Source organism: Rhipicephalus microplus, chromosome X (genome assembly GCF_043290135.1).
Source record: "Rhipicephalus microplus isolate Deutch F79 chromosome X, USDA_Rmic, whole genome shotgun sequence".
Lineage (NCBI taxonomy): Eukaryota > Metazoa > Arthropoda > Arachnida > Ixodida > Ixodidae > Rhipicephalus > Rhipicephalus microplus.
This window is the reverse complement of record NC_134710.1, coordinates 384,469,433-384,489,851: the sequence shown is the minus strand read 5'-3', so window position 1 is coordinate 384,489,851 and position 20,419 is coordinate 384,469,433.

Here is a 20,419-nt window from a genome sequence, read left to right as displayed (position 1 = left end):
AAGTACAGGCTTCAAACCTGCTTCAGATGGATCACGTTCTTGAGATTCGCGATGCGTCTTTTCGGAGTGTGAAACAAAGTAATATCAAGTCATATTAAATTGAAAGTTGCTTCATTTTTTTTGTACGCAAACTTTGTTGCTAACAGTTCTAGTCGAATAGGCAGTAGAAGTGAAACCTAACCAAATTTAACCACTAGGGTACGCATTGCTCTGCCATAGCGTTCCAGATTTGGCATCAAGATGTAATGAATTATTGCTTAGAACATGTGTAAACAAGAACTCTTGGCTTGCCCTCGAATATACGCAATATCTATGTATGAAAATAACAGGACAGTGTTAAGTGAAAAATACTTACGTTCTGTCTGCTGCGATGTCAGGTGCGTCTGTTCAAGTCGAATCACAGAAGCGTGACGGTGCATCTACTTCGCGTCGCTGTCGTTTTGCAGTCGATTTCAATGAGTTTGGCAAGACGCACTAGCAACAAACGTGAACTCGATGTAATATCCTGCACTGGCATGGGATGCTACCTCTATGCGCAGCGGTGAATGTACGACGCTTCGCTTAAACTGTCAAACACGACTTATACAGCTCCAGCGTTGCTTGCAGTAAATTGAGAGAGGCCTGGCAGTTCTGAGCTTCTTTAAAAACAAAGGCGCACCTTCAGTTCTTTACACCCTCTCCACTACCCACTATATGCAAAGAACGAATCTGAAAACTGCAGAACAAGATCCGTAGACAGTTCACTGGCTAACGCGATCCAATCCGAAGCCTGTACTTGCAATAATTCCCATAAAGGTACACAATCGCAGTGCCAGATTCCTCTCAAGGTATTATTGTATGAAAAACTATGCTAATAAATTCTCGCCCTCATCCAAGCGAACAAAAACAGGAAAGAGGCGGCAAGATTATTTCGCAGATGGCACCCGGGAATTCGGGTAAATAGTTCGACATTAGTGCAAAATTACGAAACGCTCAAGGAAACCGGAACGTTCAAAATGCAGCGTCAGCGCACAAAAAAAGTGACTCAGCCTCTTAAAACAGACATTTTTGCTTACATGGCAGCCAAACCTCACGCAAGCGTGCGCGACGTTAGTGTTGAGAACGGTGTATCCAGCAGTAGTGTTTGGCGCCTACTCAAGAGCGGAGGACTTCAGCAATAGCATGCTCGCCTGCATCAACAGCTGGAAGACAAAGATTTGCAAAACCGTTTTGATTTCTGCAACTAGGTAGTCATACAGGAAGAAGGTGATCCCGGCTTCCTGAAGAAAATAATCTGGTCCGATGAAGCTCGCTTCTCGCGCAATGTCCAAGTCAATGTTCACAGTGGTCATTACTAGAGCACTGCAGATCTTCACTGGCAGTGGCAGTTACAACACCAGGTGCAGTAGTATATCAGTGTTTGGTGCGCCAGTTATGACGGCAAAGTTATTGGCCAAGTTTTTTTCGTTGGAACACTCACCGCAGAACGCTACATCAGCAAAATACTAAATGACTCACTGAGTGACTTCACCTGTAACCTCCCTATAGCACAGTTTGGGAATATCTAGTTCCAGCAAGACGGTGCTCCTCCGCACAGCTGTGCGCAGACTTGAACGTGGCTTGATAGAGAATTTCTCGAGAAATGAATCGGCCGCCTTGAACCTGTAGAGTGGCCCGCAAGGTCCCTAGATTTGACTTTGCTAGATTTTTTTTTGTTTGGGGATATAATAAACAATAGAGTTTGTACAGCGCGAACTCAAGACGGAGATACGACACTCTAAGCCGGAAAACCGCTAAAATGGGAGCAACGGCAGCTTTTAGTCTTTTAGGCTAACTGTTACTCCCCGAATGGACGAAGCGGAACAAGATGTCTGACATGTTCGAAAACGGGGGAGCAACTGTATTAGTCCTATGTTTGTGAAAGTGCAACAGAAGGAGGAACCACAATAAATGCTCTCGTCACGCAACAGTTACTCCCCTGAAGGACACCGCACACAAATATACATGCCACCGACATTGATATTCATGGGCCAGATTATTGTTTGTTCTGTGTGCTAAACTTCACCAAACCAAAACAGTGATTCATTTTATCATCCGCAGATAATAAAATAGCAGCGCTGGCTGAACACAGAAGGCCTGAGAATACATAGCTAACGCAAGTGCCCAACACCCAGCAGCATATAGTTCGCACGTCAAAGCGGACGAAACGCCGAAACACGTGCAAAACGAGGATAATAAAAAAAAGCCTAGAAGCGCCGTTCGTCTGCTATAGGGAAGGGCATCAAAGCAGATCAAACAACGAAACACGTGGAAAACTAGGCCTCAAAAAAAAAAAAAAGACCGGGGGGAAAAAAAGCAGACCCCGACACCCGGACGCACCGTTCAACTGCCGTAAAACTTAATAGCACGCTTTAACCTGCAGTTTGAAGGGCAGAATGACAGATCTGCGCCATTTGCGCCGGCACGACAAATGTGGCGCAAACATAGCAAGCGATTTACTTTACAAAGTGATAATTATTCAATATTTATGTGTACTAGCACATAATAAATGTTCAAACAGAATTTTTATTGAATATTATTGACATTTAGTATACCTAAGTTTATGATAAGTGTATTAGAAGAACACACAAAAATTGTTGCGCTGACACTTGTTCTGCCACCCCTCGACGTTTTTTTTTCGGCGCAATTAGGTGGTTCGCGTTCGCACTATTCATTTTGATATTATCACGAGGTCGTGACGTGGCCGAAGACAGGAGACTTTGCGTTTTAATTTAACTGTTTGTTTGGGCGAACCTGTGCCCGGTGAACGGCAAGTCCGATTACAGTAGCAGTCTTGGACTGATACAAGGCGAAGTTTATTAACTTCAAACTCAAAAAAAAAACTCTTTACATCATTTTATACATACAGTGCTCGTTTAGACACGCGGCGAACGGAGCGTCGGCCGTCGATCAACTACTCACAAGCGGCGAAGTGCGTCGGCATTTATACTCTTGCCATCGAATGTACTAGCGTTATCGCTGGCGGTGGCATAGGTTCCAGAATAATCTGTACAGTTCGCAGAGTGGGCGTCATCTTATTGAAATGATCTACTAAAGTCCGGAAGCTTCTCGAAAACTGCACGCGCGTCTTGTGCTGAGAATTGTGTAGTGTTTTGGGGCGATAACAAAACTTGAGAAATGGAACGTGGCATTGCCCCCCTCTGAAAAAAGGCATCGTCCCGATGCTTTAACTAAAGATGAAGGTACAACAATAATGCAAGAAAGTACAATGAATAAATACGATACAATTATAATAAAAAACACTGTTTCAGTTTGTTAACGCGCATGAAACGGCTTGAGGTGCGCGACATGGACGACTTCAGGTCGTGAACGGCGTCGTTGAAAGTTCGTGATGCCGTCGGGGACAATCTCGTAATCAAGTAGGCCGAGACGTCCAACCACCCTGTACGGTCCGAAGTACCGTCGCAGAAGCTTTTCCCTTAGTCCACGTCGGCGTATTGGCGTCCACACCCAAACACGTTCACCTGGCTGGTATTCCACGAAGCGTCGTCGAAGATTGTAACGGCGGCTGTCCTTCGTCTGTTGATTCTTGATGCGGGGACGCGCGAGTTGTCGGGCTTCTTCGGCGCGTTGAAGGTACTCATTCACATCGAGGTTTTCTTCGTCGGTGACGTTGGGTAACATGGCATCGAGCGTCGTTGCCGGGCTCCTCCCGTAGACCAATTTGTATGGTGATATCTGCGTCGTCTCCTTCAGCGCCGTGTTGTATGCGAAAGTCACGTACGAAAGAATGGCGTCCCACGTCTTGTGTTCAACATCGACGTGCATTGCCAGCATGTCGGCGATCGTCTTGTTTAGCCGCTCGGTGAGGCCGTTGGTCTGCGGGTGGTACGCTGTCGTCCGGCGGTGGTTTGTCTGGCTGTATGCCAAGATCGCTTGAGTTAGGTCAGCAGTAAATGCCGTTCCTCTGTCGGTGATGAGGACCTTCGGGGCACTGTGACGTAGGACGATATTTTCGACGAAGAACTTGGCTACCTCGGATGCACTGCCTTTTGACAGGGCTTTTGCCTTGGCGTAGCGGCTGAGGTAGTCTGTAGCTACCACGATCCATTTGTTTCCGAAAGCCGACGTCAGGAACGGCCCCAGTAGGTCCATACCAATCTGCTGGAAAGGTCGATGAGGTGGTTCAATTGGCTGCAGAAGTCCCGCCGGCCTTGTCGGTGGTGTCTTGCGTCGTTGACAGTCAGGGCATGTCCTCTCATAACGAGTGATGTTGGTGGTAAGGCGTAGCCAATAGTACCTTTCTTGTATCCTCGCGAGCGTGCAAGAAACACCGAGGTGCCCTGCTGTTGGATTGTCGTGCAGGGCATGCAGGAGTTCTGGTCGCAGAGCTGAAGGCACCACAAGGAGGTACTTGGCTTGAAGTGGTGAAAAGTTTTTCTTTTGGAGAAGACCGTTTCGCAGGAAGAACGACGCAAGTGCGTGCTTGAATACCTTCGGGACTTCGGCGGCCCTGCCTTCGAGGTATTCTATTAGGGCCTTAAGTTCCGGGTCGGCCCGCTGTCGTTCAGTGAAGTCGTTGGTAGTTATCGTTGCCAAGAAGTAGTCGTCATCCGAGTCGTCGGGTGGTGTTTGGTCGACAGGCGCACGAGAGAGACAGTCAGCGTCGCAGTGTTTCTTGCCGGACTTGTAAACGACGGTAATGTCATATTATTGAAGTCTCAGGCTCCATCGTGTGAGGCGACCTGAAGGATCCTTCAAGTTGGCTACCCAACACAAGACGTGGTGGTCGCTCACAACTTTGAAGGGCCTGCCGTAGAGGTAGGGGCGAAATTTCGACGTAGCCCAGATTATGGCGAGGCACTCCTTTTTGGTTGTGGAATAATTAGCTTCTGCTTTGGATAGCGATCGGCTGGCGTAACTAATAACCCTCTCAAAACCGACAGCCCTCTGCACAAGAACGGCGCCAAGACCTACGCTGCTTGCGTCAGTGTGTATTTCTGTCTCGGCGAATTCGTCAAAATGAGCAAGTAACGGAGGCGTCTGGAGGCGATGTTTAAGCTCCTGGAAAGCGTGTTCGTGCGGCGTTTCCCTCTTGAACTCCACGTTGGCCTTGGTAAGGTTAGTGAGTGCATCGGCGATGCGGGCGAAGTTTCTCACGAACCACTTATAATAGGCGCACAGGCCCAGAAATCGGTGCACCGCCTTCTTGTCAGTGGGTGGCGGGAAGTTGGCGATAGCGGCTGTTTTCCGTGGATCGGGACGGACTCCAGAATTGGTAATCACGTGCCCCAGAAACAAGAGCTCTTCGTACGCAAATCTGCACTTTTCTGGCTTCAGTGTGAGTCCGGACATCTTGATGGCTTGAAGTACAGCTTCAAGGCGCCGAAGATGCTCGTAGAAACTCGAGGAAAACACGACGACATCGTCCAAGTACACAATGCAAGTCTGCCACTTCAATCCTGACAGTAGTGTATCCATAACGCGTTAAAACGTTGCTGGCGCTGAGCAAAGGCCGAAGGGCATCACCTTAAACTCGAAGAGGCCGTCCGGTGTTATAAACGCCGTCTTGTCTAGGTCTCTTTCGTCGACTTCGATTTGCCAATAGCCAGTCTTGAGGTCCATTGACGAAAAGTACTTGGCGTTATGGAGCCGATCAAGTGCGTTGTCTATTCGTGGGAGAGGATAATCGTCCTTTCTTGTGATTTTGTTCAGGTGGCGATAATCGACGCAGAAACGTAGGGTCCCATCCTTTTTCTTCACTAACACCACGGGGGACGCCCATGGACTTTTGGACGGCTGGATGATGTCATCCCGCAGCATTTCATCAACTTGTCTCTTCATGGCCTCTCGTTCTCGCGTCGAAACCCTGTAAGGACTCTGACGGAGTGGTCTAGCATTTTCTTCGGTTATGATGCGATGTTTCATGATTGAGGTCTGCCAAATTTTCGATCACGATGAAAAGCTATCTTCCTATTGCAGGAGCAGGGCCTTGAGCTGTTCTTGCTAATGGTTCGGAAGTCTGGGATTGACGTCAAAAGCTGTGGGAGGGGCTTGGTTCCTCTGAGCAGGTTCCGCAGAATCGGCGAGGGTGAAAGCACTGGTGGCGTCTACCATTTCTCCGATGTATGCGACCGTTGTTCCTTTGTTCACATGTTTGTACTCATTGAAATTCGTGAGCATAACCGTTGCTTTGCCTCCCCGCAGCTCTGCAATTCCTCTTGCGACGCAAATATTTCGGGTGACCAACAGATGCTGACTGCCTTCAACGACGCCTTCCAGGTCAGGTGATTTAGGAGCGCCGACTGAAATAAAGACGCTGGAGCGAGGCGGAATGGTGACTTGTTCTTCCAGCACATTCAAGGCATGGTTTCCTGACGGCGTGCGTGGCGGTAGTACTTCTTCCGTTGATAACGTTATCGACTTTGCTTTTAGGTTGATGGCAGCACCACGGAGGCATAAGAAGTCAATACCAAGGATGACATCTCTCGAGCAACGCTGTAGGACTACGAAGCTGTAGGATAAATACGGCGGTTAATGATGACTTTCGCTGTACAGATTCCTGCAGGCGTTACGAGATGACCTCCGGCTGTGCGGATTTCAGGGCCTTCCCAAGCTGTCCTAACTTTCTTTAACTTCGCGGCAAAATACCCACTGATGACGGAATAGTCGGCTCCAGTATCGAAGAGAGTGGTCACACTGTGGCCGTCGATAAGAACGTCGAGGTCGCTGGTTTGCCGTCTTGCATTACAGTTAGGGCGTGGTGTCGGGTCACGGCTGCGTCGGCTTGTTCCGCTGCTTCCATGTTGCGTCGTTCGGCCACCTTCGGTAAGTGAGCTTTTGCCGTCAGGGCTTTGCCTGGTTGGCGTTGTGTTCGGAAAGCTCCGTCGCGGCGGCGTCGTCGTCGGAGGATCTTCGGTAGTTCGTCGCACAGCTACCGCACCTCTATTGGTTGCTGCCCTTAGTTTCCCGGATACGGGCTAGGAGACCGGCCCCGCGTTGGGCCAGAATACTGCCAGGGGTGCGGTGACATGCGGCGGTTGGGCGACAGCGAACAGGAAGGACTTCGTGGTCTCTATTGAGTTCCTGTCAGGTATTCGGCGATGTCACGTGGCCGATCTCCTGGCTGCGGACGCGGTGCATTGACGGCGAAGCCACGCAATCCCATCTGTCGGTACTGGCAATGGCGGTATGTGTGTCCGGCCTCGCGGCAGTGGTAGCAGAGCGGGTGATGGTCAGGGGTGCGCCAGACGTCAGTATTCCTCGGTGCACTGCGCTGGGCCGCTGGCGAACGGTATGACGTCGGTGGGGGTGGTGGCGGCGGTGGCGTCTGGCGACGGAAGTGCGACGGGGCAGCGTTTTGGCGTGGACGGGGAGGAGTGTTGTGGCGCACTGCAGCGGCGTAGCTCATAGTTTCTGGCTCGGGCAGCGGCGTTTGGGGAATTCAAAGCGATTGCCGAACTACTTCTCGCACAATGTCGGCGATCGAATCCACTTGAGGCTGCGCCAAAGGCAACAGTTTGCGCAGCTCTTCCCGCACGATCACTCGGATTGTTTCACGCAGGTCTTCGTAGTCACTGGCTTGAGCAGCAGCGCAATCTGGAGTCAGGCGACGATTATACTGTCTGGTGCACATGTCCAGCGTTTTTTCGATGGTGGTCGCACTCGGATACAAATTCTTGGACGGTGTTCAGTGGATTCCTCATTAGTCCCGCGAAGAGGTCCTGTTTGACCCCTCGCATGAGGAAACGAACTTTCTTCTCCTGAGGCATGTCTGGGTCAGCGTGACGGAATAGGCGGGTCATCTCCTCTGTGAAAATTCCAACCTTTTCATTTGGTAGCTGAACCCGGGTCTCTAGTGGAGCAGCGGCCCTCTCTTTGTGAGCGATGCTCACGAACGTTTGCAGAAATGCGCCGTAGAAGACATCCCACGTTCGGAGCGTGGACTCCCGATTCTCTAGCCAGGTCCTTGCGGTGTCTTCCAGGTAGAAGTACACACGGCGGAGCTTTTCTTAGTTGTCCCAGTGGTTGAGGGCGGCCACATGGTCGTATGTTTCTAGCCAGGTTTCCGGGTCTTCAAACGATGACCCATGGAACGTTGGTGGTTCCCTGGGTTGATGAATGACCATCGCGGGCTGGTACGCTCCGGTTGTCATTGTCGCTGCAGTCGAGGTCATGGCCTTGGTCTTCCGCGCCTTGTCTTGTAGAATGCCGTACTCCGGTGGGAGACCTTGCTGTCGGCGGCTTGTTCGCTGCTCTTGGTTGGCGTCGGTGTCTTCTCCGCGACGTGGGCTGGGTTCACGGCTTGACGGGGGCGTCCGGTACATGAACGAAGCAGCACCTCCACCAGATGTCACGGGGTCGTGACGTGGCCGAAGACAGGAGACTTTGCGTTGGAATTTAACTGTTTATTTGGGCGAACCTGTGCCCGGTAAACGGAAAGTCCGTTTACAGTAGCAGTCTTGGACTGATAGCGGCGAACGGAGCGTCGGCCGTCGATCAACTACTCACAAGTGGTGAAGTGCGTCGGCATTTATAGTCTTGCCATCGAATGTTCTAGCGTTATCGCTGGCGGTGGCATAGGTTCCAGAATAATCTGTAGAGTCCGCAGAGTGGGCGTCATCCTATTGAAATGATCTACTAAAGTCCGGAAACTTCTAGAAAACTGCACGCGTGTTTTGTGCTGAGAATTGTGTAGTGTTTTGGGGCGAGAACAAAACTTGAGAAATGGAACGTGGCAATATGGCTTGTGGTCAGTGAGCACATGGACAGGATAGCTGATGTACTATGTTTTTATCATGCATGTGTGTCGCAGATTTGCGTTTCTACTTATTCGTGATGAAGGTTAATTAGTGTATCTTTTGAGAGCGCAGTATGGTTGTAGATTTCGCTCCTGATTAAAAGAAACACAACGTAAACACGTCTTCAGCTATCTGCAAACCTGTTCGCTCGTTGGACAAAATACTCGCATGCATCATCTTGCAGGTGAGTGGCACATCCAGCTACATTTAATGCTCTTACAGTGTGGGTAATTGCCGTCTAACACTGGTTGTGGCGTTTTCAAACCTCAGAACTTATCATTGTTCACAGCTTGTGAAAAGTGTTCAGTTGTCCAACAGCTGGCTTATTGTTTTTCTCTCCAAATACATTGTTGAGTGGTTGCGCTATCGAAAGAGAAATGATTTGCTCTTGCTTATTCACTGTATTCATTGCTAAACGTATCGAAATGAACTACCACAGTTATTACCACCTGCATACCCTCTTGCTGCCTCTGTCACCACTTTAGTGGCAGTGTACCTTTGCTGTAAAATGTTCCTTTCTGCAATAATACATAGTTCGGAAAAATTAACATTGCGGTGGGGTTGTAGCTGCCTTAATACTTGTACTTGCCTGTCATTGGCTTTATGTAACGTTGGCGGCTGTGTGTTGGGGACTTCGGCCGCATTTTTTAGAGCAGTAGTGTATTTAGACCAGTAAGTCAAGAAATTATTTTTTCGCATCACTTCAGTGGCATAGCCAGCTGGTGGAACACGGAGTTTTTTTTTTGGCCTGGCGTAGAGAGCCCAATATAACCCTTGACCATATTTGCTTGCCCAACCTTCAGTTCAGATGAGCGGAACCCCCCCCCCCCCCTGCTTCAAAAAAATTTTTTTCTACACCACTGCGTCACCTGCTTCACCTCTACGCTGAATTTATTATTTTAAAAGGGCACCATCAAATGAGCACTTCCCTTATGAACAAAACAAGGTGAGGAGAAATGACCCAAATCGTTCAGATTTATTCAGTGATGCAAGCACTTCGCAAAGTTAAATATTGTGAAAGACAATCATAAATGCTGTAGGTTCACGCTAGCGTTGTCATTATTCTGCAGCATGGAATCTGTATGCGCTGTGAAAACTTGGCAAGCCGTTTGGGTCACATTTTGACCTCAATACCGATCAACGAAAATTTCAACAATCTCAATAACAATGTTTGGTATTTGCCATATGCACATAATTAGCCTGATTCCCACTTGGCTGTTCTTAACTGGACTTGACTGGTACTAAATAAACAATATTTGATGCACGTCCTTCACTACTTGTTTTCGGGTCTATGAGATAAATTTGGTTATACTGCAGATAATTATGCCCCCAATGATGCTAAAGTACAGAAGGCAAGTGAATTTTGGTAAGTGCAGGATTTTTGTACGTGTTACGTATATGAAAGCATCGCTCTTTCGGGGGCAAACTGCGCACGTGTTGGCCAGTGAATAGTGTACGCATTATGCCGCATGGCTACGCTGGCACTGACAATTAGACATGGCTACGCTGGCCCATGTGTATGCGTACACTGTTATGGTTGAGATAAAATGTTTATGTTTTCATTGCAAGAATTGCTGTTTGTACTAGAAAGAAAACTGCCAATATTTCTTTACATTGGTGCTAATAAAAGTACTGTAAAGAAGAGGAAGTACTCCGGCGCAGAGGCAGCAGCATCGAGTGTGCAGCAGCGGCAGCAGCATCGAGTGTGCAGCAGCGGCTCGAGCTCGGAAATTGCGGCTGGTGCATCGCCTTCCAAGCCTTCCAAGCACCAACCTTTCTGCTTAATAAATCTCCTTTATAATTGGTGGAGACGTGCTGGGTACCGTCCCTTACACCTTCCCGCTACCATCCTGGAACTCCGTTCTCGACGGCTACCTTCTGCTATGCCGGACGCCGATCAGCAGACGCTTCCATCTCTTCCGGCCACCTGTCCAGGCAGTGTTCCTCAGCGGGAGCCTCCAATCTTCAGTGGAACAGATGACAACGACGTTGAAGAGTGGCTCTCGACTTTCGAACGGGTGAGCGCTTTAAACAGATGGACGGACGCGGACAAGTTGACACGCGTTTCGTTCTATCTCACGGGTGTAGCCAGCCTTTGGCTTAGAAACCACCAGGCAGACGTCCGAACGTGGCCGCAATTTAAAACGTCGATTGTAGCAGTCTTCGATCGACCTGCCGTCCGAAAACTTCGTGCCGAGCAACGTTTACGCACACGCGCACAAGAAACGGGTGAAACCTTTACAAGTTACATAGAGGACGTCGTCGATTTGTGCAGACGCGTGAACGCCGAAATGACGGAAGCTGAAAAATGTAAGCACATCCTCAAAGGGATTGATGACGACGCTTTTCAAATGCTCTTGGCGAAAAGCCCGACCACTGTTAACGACGTAATTAGCCTCTGCCAAAGCTACGATGAATTGCGGAAGCAGCGAGCGCTGACAAGACGTCCTCCAGCGCACGATTTGGCATCGCTGTCTAGTGCGATCAGTGGTCATGACCACGCGTCACTAATGGCCGAAATAAAAGCATTTGTCCGCGAAGAAGTTGCACGACAGCTTTCCTTGGTGCCTTTCACACCAGAAGCTACCACAACTTTACCATCGTCTCTACGTGACGTCATTCAAGGAGAGGTCGCCGAGGCCTTACCAGCTGCTCGCGAGCCTAATCTTGTGGCTGCTCCTCTCACCTACGCCGCGGCTGCAGCCATGCCAACTCGCAAGGCGCCTGCGCCTCTGTTCCAGCCTCGCGCGAGCTATCCCCCAGCTCCAGTTCACTGGACCAGCACTAACACCGCTAACCCGTGGCGCACCCTCGATAATCGCCCGGTATGTTACACTTGTCGATACCCCGGACACGTCGCAAGGTATTGCCGCCGCCGGACGCATATCACCAATGAAAACCACCGTGAGCCTTTCTTCCCGCTTGACTCCAACGCGCGATACGGTTCCTCCACTCCAATGCCAGCCCGCTACCAGGACGACGACCGCCCTCGGCCGGGACGTCTTCGCTCGCCCTCTCCACGCCGCCGCTCGCCTTCTCCTATGCGTCGACGGCCCGCACCTAACGAGGAGGAAAACTAGACGACGCAGTTCCTGAGGCAAGAACTGCGCAAGTTTCGGTTTGCCCAAGTCCTCATTTGTCACCTACCAATGTTATTGATGTGTTCGTCGAAAATATCCCTACCGTCGCTCTTGTAGATACCGGTGCAGCTGTTTCGGTAATAGATGCTGGATTTTGCCGCTCAATTCGTAAGGTTACGACGCCTTTCTCCGGATTATCGCTTCGCACAGCCAGTGCTCAACCTGTTCAACCGACCGCAGTATGTACAGCCCGCGTGACAATTCAGGACGTTCTGTATACGATAGAGTTCGTTGTTCTTTCATCATGCTCCCATAATATTATTTTGGGATGGGACTTTTTGTCGCGTCATAACGCCGTAATCGACTGTGCTAGGGCTGAGGTCGAATTTTGCTCACTGGATGACCAAGCGTCCGTCGACACCCAGTTTGCCGCTAAACTTGTCGTTAGCGATGACACCTACATCCCTCCATGCTCTTTTTCGTTCGTGCCAGTTTCATGCAGCGCCATATCCGACGGCACGGTCTTTTTCACACCATCTCCAATATTCGTCGCCCGAAGAGCTCTCCCCCTGCCTTTTGCTGCTCTCGATCTTGTACAAGGGTCAACCACAATGCCAATTTATAATCATGGGTCGTCGTCTTTATCTCTACTTTGTCGCGAGTGCCTTGGCCACGTCGAGACAATCAGTTCTTTCAGAATTATATCCGTCCCCGATGAGGTGCCTTCTACCTCCGTCTGTGAACTGGCTGTCGTCTCAGCGCCTGACTCAACGTCGGCAAACATATTTCAACCATTCATCGCTGCAGATTTGACATCTTCGCAGCGTTCACAACTCCTCACCATTCTTGAGAGCTACCGCCACTCTTTCGACGTTGAACAAACATCTCTCGGCCGTGCCTTAGCAGTAGAACACCACATCGACACTGGGTCCCACTCACCACTGCGACAACGACCATATCGCGTGTCCGCTACAGAACGCCGCGTCATTGCTGACCAAGTAGACGACATGCTTCGCAGAGGCGTCATTCGACCTTCACAGAGCCCATGGGCGTCTCCGGTGGTTCTCGTCAAAAAGAAAGACGGTTCTATTCGTTTCTGTGTCGATTTCCGGCGATTGAACAAGATCACGCTGAAGGATGTCTATCCACTACCGCGCATTGACGATGCTTTGGACAGTTTGCAGGGTGCCGAGTTCTTTTCCTCGTAAGACTTGCGGTCAGGCTACTGGCAGGTGCCTATGGCGGAGGCCGATCGCCCCAAAACCGCTTTTGTCACGCCAGACGGCTTATATGAATTCACCGTCATGCCCTTCGGACTTTGCAATGCACCTGCAACGTTCGAACGAATGATGGACAACATCCTGCGTGGACTAAAATGGAAGATATGCTTGTGTTACCTCGATGATATCGTGGTCTTCGCCCCTAACTTTGACACACACTTACGTCGCCTTCAGCACGTCCTTACTTGCTTAACTAACGCCGGTTTGCAATTAAATCTCAAAAAATGTCGATTTGCCATGCGTCAACTGAACATTTTGGGCCACGTTGTTTCCAAGGAAGGCATCCTCCCGGATCTCGAGAAATTGCGAGCTGTTACGGCGTTTCCGAAACCTGCCACCATCAAAGAACTTCGAAGTTTCATCGGCTTGTGTTCGTATTTCCGGCGATTCGTCCGAAACTTCGCGTCCATTATATCACCTCTCACGCAACTTCTCAGCAGCTGTAAAGACCTCTTATCGTGGTCCCCTGCCTGCGACGAGTCTTTCAACACCCTGCGACGGCTTCTTACGACGCCACCAATTCTACGCCATTTCGATCCTGAAGCGCCAACTGAAATCCACACCGACGCCAGTGGTGTAGGCCTGGGTGCTGTGCTCGCACAGCGTAAACCGGAACATCAGGAATACGTCGTGGCATACGCTAGTCGCACACTTACCAAGGCTGAGTGCAACTACAGCGTCACAGAAAAGGAGTGCTTGGCCATTGTGTGGGCCCTTGGAAAGTTTCGCCCATATCTATATGGTCGTTCTTTTGACGTCGTGACCGACCACCACGCGCTGTGCTGGCTTTCGACGTTAAAAGACCCATCTGGCCGCCTCGCTCGCTGGGCGTTGAAAATTCAAGATTACGACATACGCGTGGTTTATCGGTCAGGACGGAAGCATGCTGACGCCGACGCCCTTTCCCGTTCCCCCCTGTCCGAGAATGCCACAGCTGACTCCGCTTGCGATTCCACATTGTCATCGCTTGACTTTGACACCATTGCTATCGAACAACGCAATGACCCGTGGACTGCGTCTCTCCTCAATCATCTCTCCGACACTTCTGAACTCCCAAAGACGCGAACGCTTCGGCGCCAAGTTCCACACTTCTCGATACGTGACACGCTTCTCTATCGACGTAACTACGCACCAGAGGGACGCAAGTGGCTGCTCGTCGTTCCACAAACCCTGAGGTCGCAGATTTGTTCCTCTTTTCACGCTGACCCACAATGTGGCCACGCAGGAGTCTTCAAGACCTACGAAAGGCTTCGACATCGCTACTACTGGCGTGGCATGTATACCTTCGTCCGCAACTTCGTCCGCTCTTGTGCCGAATGTCAGCGCCGAAAATCTCCACCACACGCCTTCGCCGGTGAACTGCAGCCTTTACCATGCCCTTCCCGACCCTTCGAACGGGTTGGAATAGATATTTATGGGCCACTTCCATTGACTCCGACTGGCAACAGGTGGATAATAGTTGCTATCGACCACCTAACGTGCTATGCTGAGACCGCTGCTCTTAAAACGGCTACAGCACAAGAGGTTGCCACTTTCCTACTACGTCATTTTGTGTTGCGTCATGGAGGCCCTCAAGAACTCCTCAGTGACCGCGGCCGCGCCTTCTTGTCCGAGGTCATTGAAAAATTGCTCGCTGAGTGTGCTATTGTACATCGCACATGTACCGCTTACCACCCACAAACCAATGGGGCTACCGAGCGCTTTAATCGTACTCTCGGTGACATGCTATCTATGTATGTGACGCCTGACCACTCTAACTGGGACTTAGTTCTCCCATTCATTACATACGCCTACAATACGGCAACGCAAGCGACAACAGGCTTCTCCCCTTTTTACCTCCTCTACGGCCGTCACCCCTCCCACACCACTGACACCATTTTGCCCTATCGACCAGACGCGTCCGAGTGCCTACCGATCTTGGACGCCGCCAGACACGCAGAAGAATGCCGCCAGTTAGCTGGTCGCTTTACCTGCGATGACCAAAACAGGCAAAAGGCAATTCGTGATGCCCAGACCTCAACTCCCGTTTTTCTTCCGGGTGCTCTTGTATGGCTGTCAGTGCCGCATCGCACACCTGGGCTCTCTTCCAAACTTCTGCCAAAGTACGATGGGCCATATGGTATTGTCGAACAAACTTCGCCAGTAAACTACCTCATTGAGCCTCTTACTCCACCATCGGACTTGCGACGTCGCAACCGCGAGGTTGTACACGTACAGAGGCTCAAGCAATACCACGGTTCAACGCCGCCTGCACAGGACTAAGTCGCCAGGATGGCTCCTTTTTTTCTCCGTGGGGCCATTGTAAAGAAGAGGAAGTACTCCGGCGCAGAGGCAGCAGCATCGAGTGTGCAGCAGCGGCTCGAGCTCGGAAATTGCGGCTGGTGCATCGCCTTCCAAGCCATCCAAGCACCAACCTTTCTGCTTAATAAATCTCCTTTATAGTACGTTTTTTTATTTACACGGGTCTTGGCTTGCACAAAGCATACCACTTGGCTCTTGATTCACAAAGCTGTCTGTGCACAGGCCTTTGTAACTCGCCTTTACCCCAGTTTCTGCCCATGTCTCGCGGGTTTAAAAGTCACACTGCATATTGACCTGTCCCATCCTTAAAAAATGTGTTTTAACTTCTGCAAGAGTGTGCCCAACTTTTTTGTGCACCTTCTTGCTGTTACTATAGGTGGCAGTGTTCCTAATGTTTGCATTTACATCACGTCGACCAAGTATGCGCTTGGGCTTAAGAGGTCGCATGTCTTCAACAAATGTCTTTGTGAAACATGCGGAAGGCAGTACAAATTAATATGCAGAAATTAACACCGGGCGCTAACATGAAATAATGATTTTTGAAAACCACGGTGCATTTATTCTAATTTGTCCGACAGAGCAGTGACCTGTGCGGCTGTGAACCAACCAGGCTTCGAACTAATAAAAGCTTGGCATATTGCTGCACTCGGATATATTTGTATCGGCAAGCTATCTGAGACTCGTCATTCGAGTGAATAAGTGTACCATAGTTTCCTATATTTAGAGCATTGAGTGAAGGAAGCACTGTCTATATTTATTTCTGTCTATAGTTTTGTCCATTCATTAACGTCAGCTATAAGTAAATTTACTGAAGATCATTATGTAGCCTCTGCAAAAGCTTGCATTCAAGCAGGCTTTGTACGCTTGGCTTGTGCCTACAGGTATTGCACATTTCATGACGCAGCAGATTATGACAGAACAGTGGAATCGAGAGTAACTATGTGCATGAGCTAAATATCTATTTTAACTTCAGTGGACTGTACGTGTTATTTCCCACACGCATGATATCGCTTAGAATACCCATTGGTGAATAAGCTCGTGGAAATGTCACTCAGCTGTGTATTGGCTGATTTGGTTAATATGTGGGGTTTATCGTCCCAAAACCACCTTATGATTATGAGAGAAGTCTTAGTGAAGGGCTCCGGAAATTTTGACCACCTGGGGTTCTTTAACGTGCACTGAAATCTGAGCACGTGGGCCTACAAGAGTGCCACCTCCATCTCAGCTGTATAGGAAACAAATTAACCTAAGGGTGGCTTTAACTGCTACAAATATAATGCCTTCTTGCAGTGCTGCACATTTTCAGCCAAAATCTGGCTACCTTGGCAACAGACGCCATCTTAAGAGCGTCCAGCACATCAGCAATTATATGGCCTGCCAAGTAACGTTTGCCCGAACCTACCGTTTTTTCACATTTCATCTTGCAGTAGACATCCTAGAATTTAGACACTGCTGCGGTGTGTGTGACTCGTTTGGTATGTATTACCTCTTGCATGTTAAACCTCAGAATTTTATTTCTTCTTGCAGCAATGAGATGCTTTACCTATGCCTGCAGTGACATTCCGCTGCGCTAGCTTGATGGAAACACCAGTCCTGCGCTACTCAAGTCCTCCACAATTGGAGACGTTGCCCTTCTTTCTCCAATGATGACGTAGACTGCCCTATGCAGGGAATCCAAGATTGTTTTCCGTGGAAGACACAGAAAACCTTTGATGTATTATGCCGCTTGGTTAGTGTTGGCTGTAGTGTAGCGAAGTCTACTTCTACGTGTGTGCACACGTCGCCTAAGAAACAAACAATAAAGAACTTCTCTTCCTTTTTTATTTTGTCCACATTTAGTGTTACAAGCACCCAAGCAGTGCTATGCCAAGGAGCTCTTGCCATGTGTTAGGCGTCTGACAAGCATACTCGAGATAAATATTCATTTCCACAAGGAGTAATTGGAAGCATGGACAGTTAGTCCTCTGATAGTTATTGCGAACACGCGATAGTAACGGTCAAGACCAACCGTTGGACTTAGGGGAGCAACTGGTGAGAGTAATGGTTGGTCTTCAGGGAGCAGTTGGAGGGAGTAACTGTTCACGCTCCGAAGGAGGAAATGAAAGGAGAGCAGTAGTTTGTCCCGCTGCTGTTACTCCTTTTAGGGGAGTAATAGGACTGCAATGCAATTGCTCCCTGAAAGGAGCTACCCCTATACCCCTGTTGCTCCCCTTCGGCTTAGAGTGTAAAGAAGAGACAGAGGCAAGCGCTAACTAAAACTGAATTTTTAATAACACGAAACAAATTAAATACGGAAGAACAACAGAAAAATAAAAAATAAAAATGACAAGATTTCTTCAAAGGAATAAATACACGCGCTCTTTCAAAAAGATTTTCTTGTGTATAAACAAATAGAAGCCATGCTGATGCACAAGGAACCTTCTTTCGTGATATGGCCAGCTTCAATGATTTCATGAGTACATGTGTCCTGATGTCTGCCAATGATTGTGGTTTCTTCGAACAGGGGTGGAAACCGCAGGATCGGCAATCACTGGCCAAAAAACCTTCTTTAAAATTGCGCACACTATTTTTGTACTCACGGAGGCGGTCATTTAGACACCTTCCTGTTCGGCCTATGCAACAACACCCGCATGCAAGCGGAATGCTACAAATACACATAGTGTGTGACATGACCACCTCTGTGAGCACAAAAATAATGTACAGAATGCCAAAGAAGCTTTTCTGACCATTCATTGGTGATTCGGTAGTTGCACACCCCTGTTTGAAAAAAAACACAATCATCGGCAGACATCAGGACACGCGTACTCGCGAAATCATTAAAGCCGGCCATATCACGAAAGAAGGTTCCTTGTGCATCAGCAATGCTTCTATCCCCAGGTGACGGCCCCGCCGGAAGGTGTATTTACTAAGGTACTCGGCTGCTGACCCGATGGCCGTGGGGTGGAATCTCGGCTGTGGCGGCTGCATTTGCGATGGCAACAGAAATGTAGGCCCATGTGCCCAGAATCCAGGTGAACGGTAAAAAACTCCAGGTGGTCAAAGCTTCCGGAGCCCTATACTGCGGTGCCTCTCATATTCATATGGTGGTTTTCGGACATTAATTGCGCATATCAATCAAGGAAGTAATGCAGAATGTTATCCAAACGTTGAATGAAAGCGCCCAGATGTCAGTCAACGAAGTTGCCTAAAAGCACCAAATGTCCTCGTTTGTTATGACATAACGTTGCTTTTATTATTCAGGACGATATGGCAACGACCAGGATCACTTTTTGAACATCACAGCAATGGTTTCGCGAGATACCAGCCAGGTAGTGTCAACATTGCTGTGTGACGTTTTGACTCTCATGCCACGTGCGCAGAATATATATACTACTGTGTGTGTGTCATCATTAAAAGACATCTTGACTTGTTACGGGCACTGTCCCGAAGGCTTTGACCTGGAAAAAATAGCTCTGGTATGGTGCGAAAATTTGCATATTTATTGTCTATGCACAAAAACTGTTTCCTAACGGCTCTCTATCAACGCATTCCTACATGCATAAACAAGTGGTGAACTCCAAGTGGTCGAAATTTCGGGAGCCCTCCACTACGGTGCCTCTCATAATCAAATCGTGGTTTTGGGATGTTAAACCCCACAAATCAAACAAGCGGTGCTAAAACAGTCAAGCTATGAAAATGTCAGAACACACTTGCGCATGTTTGTAAGACCCAGAACACACTTTTTAAGCCCCAAAGCTTTCAACTTCTGTGATATACATACTGCATTTTTGTTAGAGCATTGAACAATGTCGTTTTGCTCAGTGTGCGCAATGACTACATTAGTGAACATGTGTTGAGGGTGCAGTATTTTTATGTGCAGAATTACAGCAACCATGAGCACATGTAGGGTCACAGCTTAGGCAGGAGAGAGAATGCCGAATTGCCTGAATGGCAAATGAAAAAAATACATTTATTTACGTAGATTACTTAGTACTTAATTATTTGTCGTTGTTACAGAGCGAGACATGAATGAAAGTGTTACAAAACAATCTTTAAGCATTCAGTGATAAATAGAAACAAGGCACGCTGCAAGTTTCTTTCACACTATGTCAACTGCTGGGGCGTAGAAAAGAAACACAGGTGCAAAATGAAAACACATCTTATTTATACAATCTTAGCCAAAGTTTGATGCAAAAAGCTTTTATCTATAGTATTTAATATCAGTGGGAAGGTGCATAGGCAAGAAAAAAAACACTGGCGAAACTGCTATGTGTTAAATACTTAGGAGGACACGAATACCATAGACAGTCATTGCCTTGGAGATAATTTTCTAACAGTGATGCATGTGTTGTATACGATGACAGCTGCCACTGCTGTTGACTGTCTATGCAACAGTGTCATGAACAAATACAATATAGCAGCATCGCAAAACTGCCACATCACACTCAGGTACAGCTTTTTGACGGAGCTTAAAAGGTTCAAAACAAGAAATCAATTTTACCAAAACAAAAAAACCTGAGGATATCTGTGTAGCATAACATAATGCACATCAAATTACCTTCTTATTAGTTTTATTGCAACTGAACTTTAGAATTACTGACTTGCACTGATTCAGGGAAAACCGGCTCATTAAATGTGGCACCTTGATCACATAAAAAATAAGCCCTTGAAATACAAGTTAGCCGACACCCAGTCAGAAAAAGCGAAACGCGATCAATGGAGCAACTGCTCCGTGTAATTCGCGCAGCACAGTGACCTCCCAGCCAAAACAAAGCGAGAAATATTGATCACAAAATGAATGCACAAGGCATGCAACTAATGACTGTTCAGTTCATTACCAAGTTGTTGTCCTTTGGTTCATTGGACCATAAATGAATAAACTGCCTTGAAACAAATATTCTTGTTCATTCAGTCCAGATTTAAATCATTTTTATCTGGAGGTGAGCTCAAATAGGTTGTCTTTATATTGTTATGAGCTGCTCTCCATAACTGTCGCGTG